The sequence below is a fragment of the Trichosurus vulpecula genome, chromosome 5, assembly GCF_011100635.1.
Source record: "Trichosurus vulpecula isolate mTriVul1 chromosome 5, mTriVul1.pri, whole genome shotgun sequence".
Taxonomy (NCBI): Eukaryota; Metazoa; Chordata; class Mammalia; order Diprotodontia; family Phalangeridae; genus Trichosurus; species Trichosurus vulpecula.
The window spans coordinates 43,263,355-43,276,004 of record NC_050577.1 but is presented as its reverse complement, the minus strand read 5'-3'; positions in this window follow the sequence as shown (position 1 = coordinate 43,276,004).

Sequence of the window (12,650 nt, the reverse complement as noted above, 5' to 3'; positions counted from 1 at the left end):
CCTTGGACATTCTCTGTTTTGTCTCAGCTCTTCGTTTCCATGGCTCCGCACACACCTTTCAAACACAACCAGATGGAGCCATCTCTGAACCAGAGGCTCTTTAGAGAGGCCAGTCCTGCTGACCACAACCTCCGGCTCGTTCCTGCTTCTCCATTACGGGCGACTCCAGGGCTTCAAAAGCAAGATCTCCTCCATGGGACCGCGATAGCCAAGAGGCGGCATCAGGCCCTTCTCTGTACCTCAGAGATCTGTGTTCTCACCGGGGCGGGCACTCCCCCCAGGACTCTAGATAACCAGCATTCATCCATCACTGCAAGCTTTGCAAAGCGCCTTACGAACATCACCCTCTTTGACCCTCACAGTGGCTCTAGGAAGAAGGCGCTGTAATTATCCTGGTTTGACAGATGAGGCTTTGGAGCTGGTGTGGGAAGATTTGAATTCCTTAGCAGGGGCGTACAAACTGTGTGACCTTGGACAAGTCACTTAACCTGTCTTAGCCTCAGGTTCCTCTTCCACAGAATGGGGGAGAATAATAGCACCTACTTCCTAGGTTGATAGTGAGGGTCAAACGAGATAATAGCATCTTGCTAACTTTAAAATGCTATATGAATGTTGGCTGTCATCATCAAGTGACTTGCCCAAGGTCACACAGCTAATAATAAGTGACTGAGGCATGTTTTGAACTCGGGTCTCCCTGAACCCCTCCAAGTCTAGCACTCCATCCCCTGCCCAGTCTTGGTGCTTCTACTATGACTCTGTAGATAAGGTTTGAAAGCTTCATCTCCTTCCCTGGTAATGACTCAGCCAGGTGGGACTCCCGAAACCAAACCATCTTGAAGGCCAGGCCCATTCCTGAAGCTTTTTCCAGCTTGTTAGAACCTTCCAGAGCTTTGCTCTAATGGCGTAGCCTTCAAAAACACAGGATCACCCCCTTTCCTGATCTGTGAAATGGGGGTCATACTAGTACCTCCCTCCTGATGGAGTATGGGCCCAAACCCAGACCTTTGCCCCTTACCCCAAAAGAATCTGAATCTCTGTTACCCTTTACCTAGCCTAACCCCCCATTGTCTGTTACCTCTGGCTACTTTCTACCCTTGATCGGGTCAAAATCCCATTCTCTTGGCTCCTGGTATCTGACCTCTAGTCACCCCAACTACTGGCTACTCCCATCAAGACCCTCCTAAAACCCCTCCTCTAGTCACCCCAACTACTGGCCACGCCCATCTAGATCCACCCTAAACCCCTCCCCTAGTCACCCCAGACTACTTGGCCAACCCTAGATCCCTCCCAGGCTTTCTGTATATAAGACCCACCTTCTTTCCTTGAGAGTCTGGGCTATGCTGAGGTTTCTTAAGAGTCTGGCCAACATGGCGGGTTTTTTCCCTTTGGCTGAAAGAAGGCTTGGGTGGAATTCATTCAGGCAGGACCTGCATGTGTCCCAGCACCCCGAAACCTCAACACTCGCATGGTTGTAAGAATCAAAAGCAAACATTTGTGAAGCACTTAGCACAGCGCCTGGCACACAGGAGGCAGTATGTAAACACTTATCTCCTTCCCCCCCCCATTTTACAGAAATAAAAACAGACAGGGACTTTGACCTTTCTTCGGAGTAGCAGGGCTGGGAAGAAAACTTAGACCTCCTCAATCAGTTTATCTCTAGTCCTAACTGTCTTGTCATCAGATCAGCCCTATTGATGTGAGAAAAGCAGTCGGGAGGGCAGTTGGCTACTGGACCAGCTGGACTTTCGGACAAACTCCAGCTGCATCTCCCCGTCGAGTCTTTACTCTCTGTAAGACATTTGGAAATAACATTTAACTCCTTCACTGTCAAACATAAGGCAAAGTTGTGAAATCTAGCCCATGGAACCCAACCTTAGCCTCTGCCTGGCTAATTCCAGGATTCTATAATGCCAAGATGCTGGAGGAGGGTGTCAGTAAGTGCATCAGTAGAAAGAAGGCTCTCAAGGCACCTAGAAACAAATCGATGTGATGTTCTTTTTCTTTGGGGAAATAGGCTAGAAAAGCTGATGTAAAGAGAAAGCAATGTCTGGGAAATTGAGAACACAAAATAATAGTGTGGGACCCGTCTGGCTGCCGAAGTAGATCAAATCGATTTGAAGGAATTGGAGCCACCCTTGAAAATCAATTTGTTTGTTGAAAAGCCATAGAGATGTGTTTCACCTCTTTATCTCCCACCCTACCTCAATCTGTAGACTTGTCTCCCCTCCCTTTTTTCCCTCCATTTTTTTTTCTCTCTAGATCTGGGCATTTTGCCACCTGTCAAGAAAGTGACTTCCTAGTTGGGAAAAAAAAAAAAAAGCTTCCTAACAGAATCTGGGCAAAATTGAGAGAGAATAATTCAATCCTTCCTTATTTGCTTTTCACCAGTACAATAGTAGAGCCACCTGAACCACCTTTTGCTGTTGTAATTACTTATCTCTCTGTTGTCTGCCTTTGATAGTCACCTCCTGGAGGGTAGATCTCAGCTGCTTAATTACCTTTTTATGCCCTATGCAAATCGGTAGTACTAATTATTAGTCATCTTCCAAGAAAGGAGAGGAATTCTGGGTTTGAGAATAGAATTATCAAGGCTGATTTTGCCTCCAAGGTTCTTACTGACTCATGCTATTCTAGCTGTAGAAAATAGGGGACTCTTAATTGAATAGCCCAAATCTTGGTGGTGCAAGCATTATTTTTTTCTAATTTGTGTGTGTGTGTGTGTGTGTGTGTGTGTGTAGCAACAGCTTTGGGAAAATAAATGGTGACCCCTGTCAGTAATTATGGTAGTTGACCTTCTCTAGAAAGTCTTTAGAATTCAATTCAAGAAATATTTATTAAATCCTGAGTATGTCTAAGACGCCATGCTAGTGCCTTACAAACATAAAAAAGTTCTTGTCTTCAGGGAACTTTAATTGTATCGGGGGATTCTTCTAGAAACCTCTGAACCTCATTCATACATGTTGTTGAGGTTTAGGGGTGCTGGGACCCCAAAATAGCAAGTCCTGCACGAATGAATTCGACTCAGCCAAAGAAAAACAAGGTTTATTAAAGATCCACAATATTCGCCGGACTCAAGGAATCTGAGCATTTGTGAAGCTTGTATCGACAACAGGGCTAGATTGAATCTGAGCACCTTCCTAGAGACAGAGATAGATCTTATACAGAAAGACTGTGGGAGGAATCTAGGGTTTGCCAAAGAGTGACTTGGAGGACAGGTCTAGGGAGGATCTTGATGGGAGGGGCCAGTAGCTGGGGTCACTAGAGGTCAGATGCCAGGAACCAAGAGAATGAGATTAAGGATGAGAAGTAGCTGTAGGCTACCTGGAGATAACAGACTATGGTGGGCTAGGCTAGGTTAAGGGTAACCAAGTTTTGGGCTTGTTGATATTGGAAGGCTTATGGCCTCAGGCAACTGCCAGATCTAGTGGGAAGATTCAAGGAGAGTTCAAGGGGGTTCCTAGAGCCTGTTCCCTGCCAACGTGACCTTGGAAGGCAGGTGTCCAATCCTCTGGATATATATTAATGACACCCTCAAGGAGTGGCTGTAAAATAATAGGACTTTGGGAGATCCTCTAAGTATTTGTTGAGCACAACAAATATTGATTGTATAAGGCACTGTACTAGACATTGTGGAAAATGCAAAGACATAAATAAAATACCATCAGGAGGGGTAGTGATGGTAAGACTAGCTACTGACCTTAACAGAGGGCAATAAGATTTTCAAAACTTCTCACATCCATTATCTTGTCTATTCACACAGCTAATAAGTTTTGGAGGCAGGATTGAACTCAGGTCCTTCTGAGCTAGGTCCAGCACTCTATTACAACATTGTGTGGGTCAGAAGACCACTGACTCAAGTTAAAAAAAAAAAGAGGTTTCTCATGGTAGGAAAAACAGAAGCTTTATTTGATCAAGTCTCGCGAGAGTTGGGCATCTCCCTCACTACCAGGGCGGACGAGCAGTGATGAGAGAGGTGGGGTACAGAAGGCAAGCAGGGAGTTATATACCCTTGTACAAACAATTCTAAGAAATCCCACCCCAGAGGCTGGACCCCCATCTCCATTGGCAGGGACAAATGGCCTCACAATCTAACCAGGAATAAAGAGATGTTTTTACCCAATACAAGCACAGAAACTACAGAATTACCTTATAGGGAGACTCCTGTTAAAGTGACAGTTTGTGAAATAGGCAAGGGGAGGGGAGAGGGGAATACCATCTGGTTTCCCTGAAATCATATGATTTACAGGAAAAGAAAACTTAAGCCTGGTGAGGTTCACATCCTAACTAAATTTTTAAGTAATATCTCTATTTTGAATATTGCCTTGCCTGAGTTATTCATAGGGAAGCTTTCACAATCTTGTATTCCACTCAACATCTAGCTGCCCAGTACAAGATGGCAGATGGTAATAAACCATGTCAAAGAGGTGTGAGCAAAGTGTTCTGAGAGGATAGGGATATCAGAGAAAGCTTCTTGTTGGAGGCAGTATTTGAACTGAGCCTTGAAGGGTGAGCAGGATTTTGGCAGCTGATGATTGAAGAAAAGACCTTCCAGGTAGAGAGAAAGGTGTGAGCAAAGGTGCAGAGATGGTAAATTGTAGGATGTGTTCCAGGAATGCTCATCAGTCTAGTTGGGTCATATCATAGAGTTGATTTAGCAGAGTGGTAAGAGATGTGGCTGGTTAGATCATTATTGGCTCTATGACACTGAACATGTCCCCTCAGTGCCTTGGGCAATTCTCTAAGACTGTGAAAATAAACCCCCCACCCCATTACTAGAGGGACCTTCCTCCCCTTAGAGCACTTTTACCAATGAAATCAGTTTCAGTTCCTGCCCTTCTTCAGGTTGGAGAGGTCATAGATATTAGAGCTTGAAGGCACTATATTGTCCATCAAATCTAACCCCCTCATTTTACAAATGGAGAAACTGAGGCACAGGGCATGTAAGGGACTTTCCCAAGATCACATAATGAGTGACTGTCTGAGGTAGGATTTGAACCTAGGTCTTCTTCACTCCAAGTCAGTCCCTGTCATGGAGGGCTCTGATTGAACTAAGGAGTTTGTGTTTTCTTTGGGCAATGGAGAGTCACTGTGAGTTTTTGACCAGGAAAATCACATAGTGAAAATGGCATTGTAGGACAGTTAATGTATTTGTGGAAAAAATTAAAGAGAGGATAGGAGTGCCCATCAAAGTGGGAGTACCAGGTGAGAGACTATTGTCATACCCTAGACAAGGGCCTGTACCAGGGTGGTGATGAGAGGAGAGGAGGAAGGAATACCAAGTTTATTACACTCTAATATTAATTCCATGACAGAAACTCACTTGTGGGATATGACTTTGCTGGCCAAGCTTGGGGTTTTATGGAGCACTTTCCCTAAAGAACCCTTAAGTGCTTTATAATTTGGGAGTGACTCTAAGGTGATTGACACACCCAAAAGAGTTGTGTGTCCTTTGGAGGATTGGCTGTAGGAGGCTGTTTATTCCAACAACATTACTGTTTCTCAGAACATTTCTGGAACCAAGTCAGGAAGAATCGTCATATTTCATAGCCATACCGCCTACATTTGTTTTGTTCTTTCTGATGCAAACAAAATGGCGTGACCCAACTTAATCACCCACCTCATTGACCACACTTGGAACCCTAATGATTTCTGCCAATTTCCAAAAACTGATCCTCCCTCAGAGAATGAAGACTGGTCACCATTGAGGATATTCCAAAGAAAGTCCCACAGGCCCAGAAGGCCAGGCCAAAAGAATTCCAAACGTGTCTTGAGCAACAGCAACATCGCTGAAATGCTCTCCTTTGGGAGTCCTTGCAGAGAGATGATGTCAGCTGAGATGCAGGAATTGTGCTGTGTTTGTTTCAAACATCACTCAGTCCCATGGCCTTGTGACTCTGAAGATGACCTAATTTGCCCTAATTTAACAGTGGAAGATCTCATGCTCCAGCAAAAGGAAGGAAGATCTAGAGAGGAAACATGAGGAGCATCTTCAGGGTCTTCAGGACCATCACAGGGAAGAGGGGTGAAGCTTGTTCTTAACCCCAGAGGGCCTCCAGGAGAAAGGAGCAACTAAATGGATATCGCAGGGTGGGGGGTGGGGGGAGGCAGGGCAGAGGGAGGACTCCCTAATAATTAATTAGCACTTAGCCCTATTCGAAAGTACAGTGGGCTGCTTTGAGAGACAGAATATCCCAGTTGCTTAAGACCTTTAAGCAAAGCCTGGATAAGCAAGTATTTGTTAGGCAGGTTGTAGAGAAGGATTCTTTTTCACGAACAGGTTGAACTCAATAGCCTGTCAGACTCCACTCAGTTCTAGTTTGATGATTTCTATAATATGGAATCCCATAGTCCTCAAGCCGGGCAGCTAGATGGCAAAGTGGATCAGCATGGAGTCAGGAAGACTCATCTCCCCAAGTTCAAATCCAGCCTCAGATACTTACTAGCTGTGTGACTTTGGGCAAATCGCTTCACCCTGTTTGCCTCAGTTCCTCATCTGTAAAACAAGCTGGAAAAGGAAATGGCAAAGGACTCCAGTGTCTTTGCCAAGAAAACCCCCAATGGGATCACCAAGAGTAGGACACGACTAAAATGACTGAACAACGACAAAATTCCTCGAGCCCTATCCGTGGAGGCCGTGTGACCTTATAGAAAGAGCCCCAAACTTAGCGCCAGATGACCTGCCTTCAGATGCTGACGTTGCTGGGAGCTGGGTAACCCAGGGAATAGAGCACGAAACCTGCAGTCAGGAAGACTCAAGTGCAAATCTGGGCTCAATCACTAACTTTATGACCCTTAAGCAAGTTGCTTAACATCTGTTGGCCTCAGTTTGCCCAACTTTAAAATGGAAATAGCAAAAGCACCTACATGCCAGGGCTGTGGTAAGGATCCAATGAGGTGTGTGTAAGTGCTTCGCATAATATTAGCTAACATTTATGTAGCACTTCCAGGCACTGCGCTAAGCGCTTTACAGTTACAGTCTCAATCGAGATTTGATATTTCCCCTAAATCGCCTCTACACCAGGGTTAGACTTTAGCCACTCTGCCATGGGTGACCTCGCCGGTATCTTCACATAGTTCCTTTGGTTTGTTGATAATGCTCTTCTCCCAACAGGATGCTTATTGAGTTTTGGGGGTATAATTATCCCTCTTAGGGTAAATCTCCAAAAGGAAAGGGCCGCGTAATAGAGGACAAGCTTCTTGGAGCTCTCCACTTCTGTACTGTACTAGCTCTGGGGGGCAGTGTCTTTGGAAGTCAACCCCATATTAAATAATAATGAGAAAAGCTAGCATTTGTATAGCGCTTTTAGGTTTGCAAAGGGCTTTCCCTGTATTGTTTGATCCTCATAACAACCCTTCAGAGTAGTTGCAGTTATTATCTGCATCTATAAAATGGATATAGTATAGATGAGGACATCGAGGCTGAGAGTGGTTAAGTAACTTGCCCAGGAAGCATCCAAGGCAGGCTTCAGACTCCGGTCTTCCTGACTCCAGGGACAATACCTTATCCATTATTTCTCAATTAAGTACCTCAGACTGACCTCCAGACTGAGAGTAAATGATTAATGTTATAGTCAGGTGTGCTGTGCATATGGGTGGCATTTCAGGGAAATCCTGGCGAGGACATTCCCTTTACTAGTGCTGGTCAGCACCTTTTTCCTTAAGCACCCAGAGGCTGAGGGGCCTGGTCACTCAGCCAGTAGTTGTCAGAGGTGGGATCTGAACCCATGTGTTTCTGTCTCTGAGGCCAGCTCCTTATCCTCCACAACACACTAGCTCTCACTATGGTTATTTATATTTTGAAATAATTTTTACTTTTGGTTCACTTGCTCTTAGTTGTTGTCCTCCATGTTTGATCAAGAGAAATGCCGCTCTTGCCAATCTAGTTTAGAGTTCATGAAAAAGTTAATTAAGGCAGCATAGGTGGCATAATGAAAGTCAGGAAGACCTGAGTTCAAATGCTGCGTCAGATACTAGCTGTGTGACCCTGGGCCAGTCATTTAACCTCTGTTTGCTTTAGTTTCCTCTACTGTAATAACGGTGCCTACCTCACAGAGTCGTTGTGAGGACCAAAAGAGATAGCATTTGTAAAGCACTTAGCACAGTGCCGGGTACACAGCAGGTGTTTAATAAATGCTTATTCTACCCCTCCCCTCCTTTAGAAAGGAATAATGAATGAATGAACAAATAGTCTGCTGTTCTTCTGGGCTCTAAGAGCCTACATGTCCTCCAGCCCAGAATTCTTTTCCAAGCTGTGGACAGTTGTTTTCAACACATGGAAATGACATTCTCCCAAGTCTGTAAGAAGCAAGGAGCAACGAGCAGTGTATAAACTGAACACTCTTCGAGCCTTTTGTATAGGCAATGCTATCGTCGTTGTATTTCAGGTTAGAGTTTAATTTCTGCAGTTTTCTCATGTACTTATTATCCTAATCAGATACTATGGTACTTTGTCACATGTGTCTTGTATCCTGAGGCTTTGTCACATGTTCCCTACCCTGAGGCTCATTTGACCTAGGAGCCATCCAGGAAGAACCATCATCAATAATTAATTGTGTTTCTGTTTGTTCTTCTACTCCCAAGCCTAGTTGTTGGAGTAAGAGATTCTGCCTTAATTGCAACAATTAAAAAATAAAGATGTTTGCATTTCATGTTTTCATTTTATGGCCTCCTTACACATTCACACCAGTGGGCCAGACTCATCCATAATTTTCAGGTTTAAAGCTCTGGAGACCATGTCATATGAGGATTGGTTGAAGAAACTGAGGATGCTTAGCATAGAGAAAGAAAAACTTGGACAGGAGGTAGAGGGGTAAGGGTAACAGCTGTTCTCAAATCTTTGAAGGATCATCTTATGGATGAGGGATTAGGTTTATTGTGATTGGCCTTAGAGGGCAAGAACTCAGAGCGTGGCTGGGAGTTGCGGAGAGGCAGCCCCGTGTTAGGGAAAATTTCCCAATAGAGCTATCCGAAAGTGGAGGAGGCTGCCCCAGGAGGTGGGCTGGGTTCCCTCTTGCTGAAGGTTTCCTTTCTGTAATAAGGAAAAATAGTTAAGTAAAACCAACTGCTGCAGTGACCACATTTGGCATCCTTTATCCCTCTTTCCTACTCAAAGGAGGGAAGTATGATTCACCATCTGTCCTCTGGAACCAATATTGGGCATTGCTTTCAATCTGAGTCCAATTGTTTCTGAGAACATTAGAAATAATCCTTCAGGATTGGGGTTCTCTCATTTTTTTTAAAACAAGCCTTAGATGTTCCTCTGAGAGGAAAGGAAACCAAAAAGCTCTCTCCCATCTTGTGACAATCCAATGAGGGCCTTTTGAAAGCTTGGTTTAAAGGAATAGCATCTGCCAGCCTATCCCCTGGAGCTCCAGCCTTGGGGTGCCTGCATCCTTACCATCTTTTGTGTTAACTCCTCCGCTGGCTTCATGGTTTCCACATGAACCAGCAAGGCTCCAGCTATGGTTCAGGCTTTGTCCTTGGCCTCCTCACCCCCACCCCCCCACCCATAGCTATTTAAGGAAAGGCTTGTCTTGTCCCAACCTTTGAATCTGCAGCTGCCCTAAGCCTGTTCAGAGTGGAACTGAATGTTCTCATGGAAAGCTTTTACCCTGGGAAGCTGAAAAAGATGGTTGTTTGAAAGTCAAGATGTGCTGCCCCTTTTTGTCCCATAGTGATAACAGCTCACGCTTTATGGATTGTTTTTCTCAGCACCATATAAGGTAGGTGGTGTGTGGAGTAATAGCTCATTACTACAGATGTGGAAGCAGGTTCAGGGAAATGATCCTATTTTAGACTCTGAGCTGGAAGAGACCTGAGAGGTTAAGTCCTCCCCTTCATCATACAGATGAAAAAACTGAGCTCACTAAGCTTACTGAGAGGTAAAGTGCTGTGCCTGGCATACATTGGTAGTATAAGGATCACAGTCAGAATTTGAACCCAGGTCCTCAGACTCCTGGTCCAGTGCTTTTTCCACTTAGTCACAAGATCACTTATAGAGCTGGGATTTGAGCCAGTGTCCTGACTCCTACTGCCCTCCTTTGATCCCTCATACCTGTCATCTCTCTGCTTTGGACCCCTTTTCTCTTCTTAGCAGCAAGGAACCCAGTGAAACCGCTGGAGGATGCTTATGAACAGTGAGGCCCCCATTCCTCCCAGAATCCTTCACATGCTCCCGAGAGCACAACCAAGAGTCTGTCTGCCTTGTGACTTGGGGACCAAGTCGAATTTCCTCTGAGACGCTGGCTGGCCAAACAGCTCTATGGGACTTTTCCCAACTCACTTTATAGAGATCTGTAACCCTGTTCCCCAGGCTGGATTGAGCCCAGGGGAGGCTTGGCTATTTTTGCACAGTTGTCTAAACAGGTTTGTCCTCTTTCTTTAACCCCAGCACTCAGCTCAGCTCACCAACGCTGATATTTACAGAGAAGGCATCCATTTGTGTGACCTGTTGAGTCTGTGATGTAGGCCTGGGGCTGTCACCCTTGTCCCACAAGCACCATCTATAGATGCCCACGGTGGCTGGCCCACCTGTCATGCCCATCCCCGCTGTATAAAGTTCTCCAGGCATGTTCCCTGAGAACTGAGCAGTTGTCAAGGGTGCAAGAAAGATGAAAATAGTTTGTTTTGCTATTTTCCCATGTGAAGCAAGTAACTGTAGAACATCTGTTCAATGGTCCAGGTCCCTGCTCCCTCTTGGACAGAGGGAGGCTGGAGGCACTTGCCCTCTCTGATGACTTTACCGAGTGGAATCTGTCCAGTGACTAGCACCGAGCTGTTGGGGGAATCCACAGGGGCCATCCTGGCTGGAACTGCCCCCGGCAGTATCCTGGACCAGATCCACAGGCTCTGCTGATTCATCCTTGGAAGACAGAGAAGAGGGAAAAACTGAGATGCATGGGAAAGGCAAGCATTATGGATGCCTGCCATTGACCTAGTCAGCTGCCAAAAAGCCTCAAGTGTTTCTCTCACACCAGGACCTTGATTACTACCCTTTCTTCCTCAAATCATCCATGGAAGGGACTTGAGCATCTGGGGTGATCCAGCTCTGGTTTTTCCCAAGGCACTGTGAGGGTTGTGGAGAGAGGATGCCGGAGAGGGGCACTTGGCAAGGCTCTTTGTAGCAATGGGTCCAAGGTCATGTGGACATTGGGCATGACCATCATGCCTGCCTGCCTGCCTAGACTAGCACAGCTGCCTCTGCCTTTGCCCATCTCCGTTCTCCCCATCACCTTGCTGCCAAGCCCATCATCTTCAATGCCCACATCTGGTTGGGGAATTCCTCTCAGAATCTTTTGACAGCTGCTCAAAAGTTCAGATGTTTTAAAGCCTAGTGTTTAAGGCCCTCCACAATTTGGCATCATTTCTACATCCTCAATATGCCAGCTCATCCAGACTGTGTTCCATCCCCCGCCCTCCATATGCACCCTGGATGTTTCTATCTTTGCTCACACTTTTCCATAAAACTGGGATGCCCTTCTCCCTTGCTCCCTGTTAAAGTCCTCCCTGTCTGGTGAAGCCCAGCTCATGAAATCATAGCCTGAGATTTGGAAGGGACCTTAAAGATCATCTAGTCCATTTTTCAGATGAGGAAACTGAGGCACACAGCTCCCCAAGATGGCAGAGCTGAGATTCAAATCTCAGGATCTCAGACTCCAGAGCCAGCATACTTTCCATTCGAGCACTGCCTCCTCCATGGAGCTATCCTTGCTCCCTCCAGCTAGAAATGACCTTTTCTCCCTTGAATATACTCCATAATAACAGCTAATGTCTATATAGCACTTAAAGGTTTGACATTCATTTGACATCATTATGTCATTAGATCTCATAGCACATGGTTTGCATATTTCTTTACATTATTTTCTGTTACTGAACTTACTTTATATTATTTTGAATTAGGATTATTTGTACATATGACCTTTATTTATTTATTTTTGGAGGAGGGGAAGGCAGGGAAGGCAATTGAGGTGAAGTGACTTGCCCAGAATCACACAGCTAATAAATGTCTGAGGCTTTATAACATGTGACTTTTAGATGAGTCACTTAGTGAAAGCTGACATTTATATAGAAGGCTAGGTGACATTTATATATAGCATTGATGTCAAATTCAAACCAAAACACATCCCTGTGGGTGGCATATTGACTTAGAAAGCCCCAAATTAACATTATCTACATTGTATTGTATTTTGCTTGAATTTTGTGAATTCAAATCCAACCTCAGACACTTCCTAGCTGTGTGACCCTGGACAAGTCACTTCACCAATGCCTGCCTCAGTTTCCCCACATGTAAATGGGGATAAAACAGCATCTGCCTCCCAGGGTGTTTGCGAGGCTCAAATGAGATAACCCAAGGGAAGTGTTTCTCAAATCTTAAATGCTAGGGGTTGTTACTGTTATTTCTATAAGCACTACAAAGTGCTTTCTGTACTTCATCCAGTGTGATATGCACAATAATCACTTTACAAATGAGACACTGTAACTCAGAGGAGTTAAACACCCTGGGTGCCCAGGGTCTCATAGCTGGTGAGTGTCAAAGGCAGGAATCAAATCAAGGGCTCTCCTGCTTCTGTTCAGTACACCTGCTGCTTCTCACTTGACCTCATATGTAACAACAAGAAGAAGAAGAAGTCAGCATTTATGCGGCACCTTAA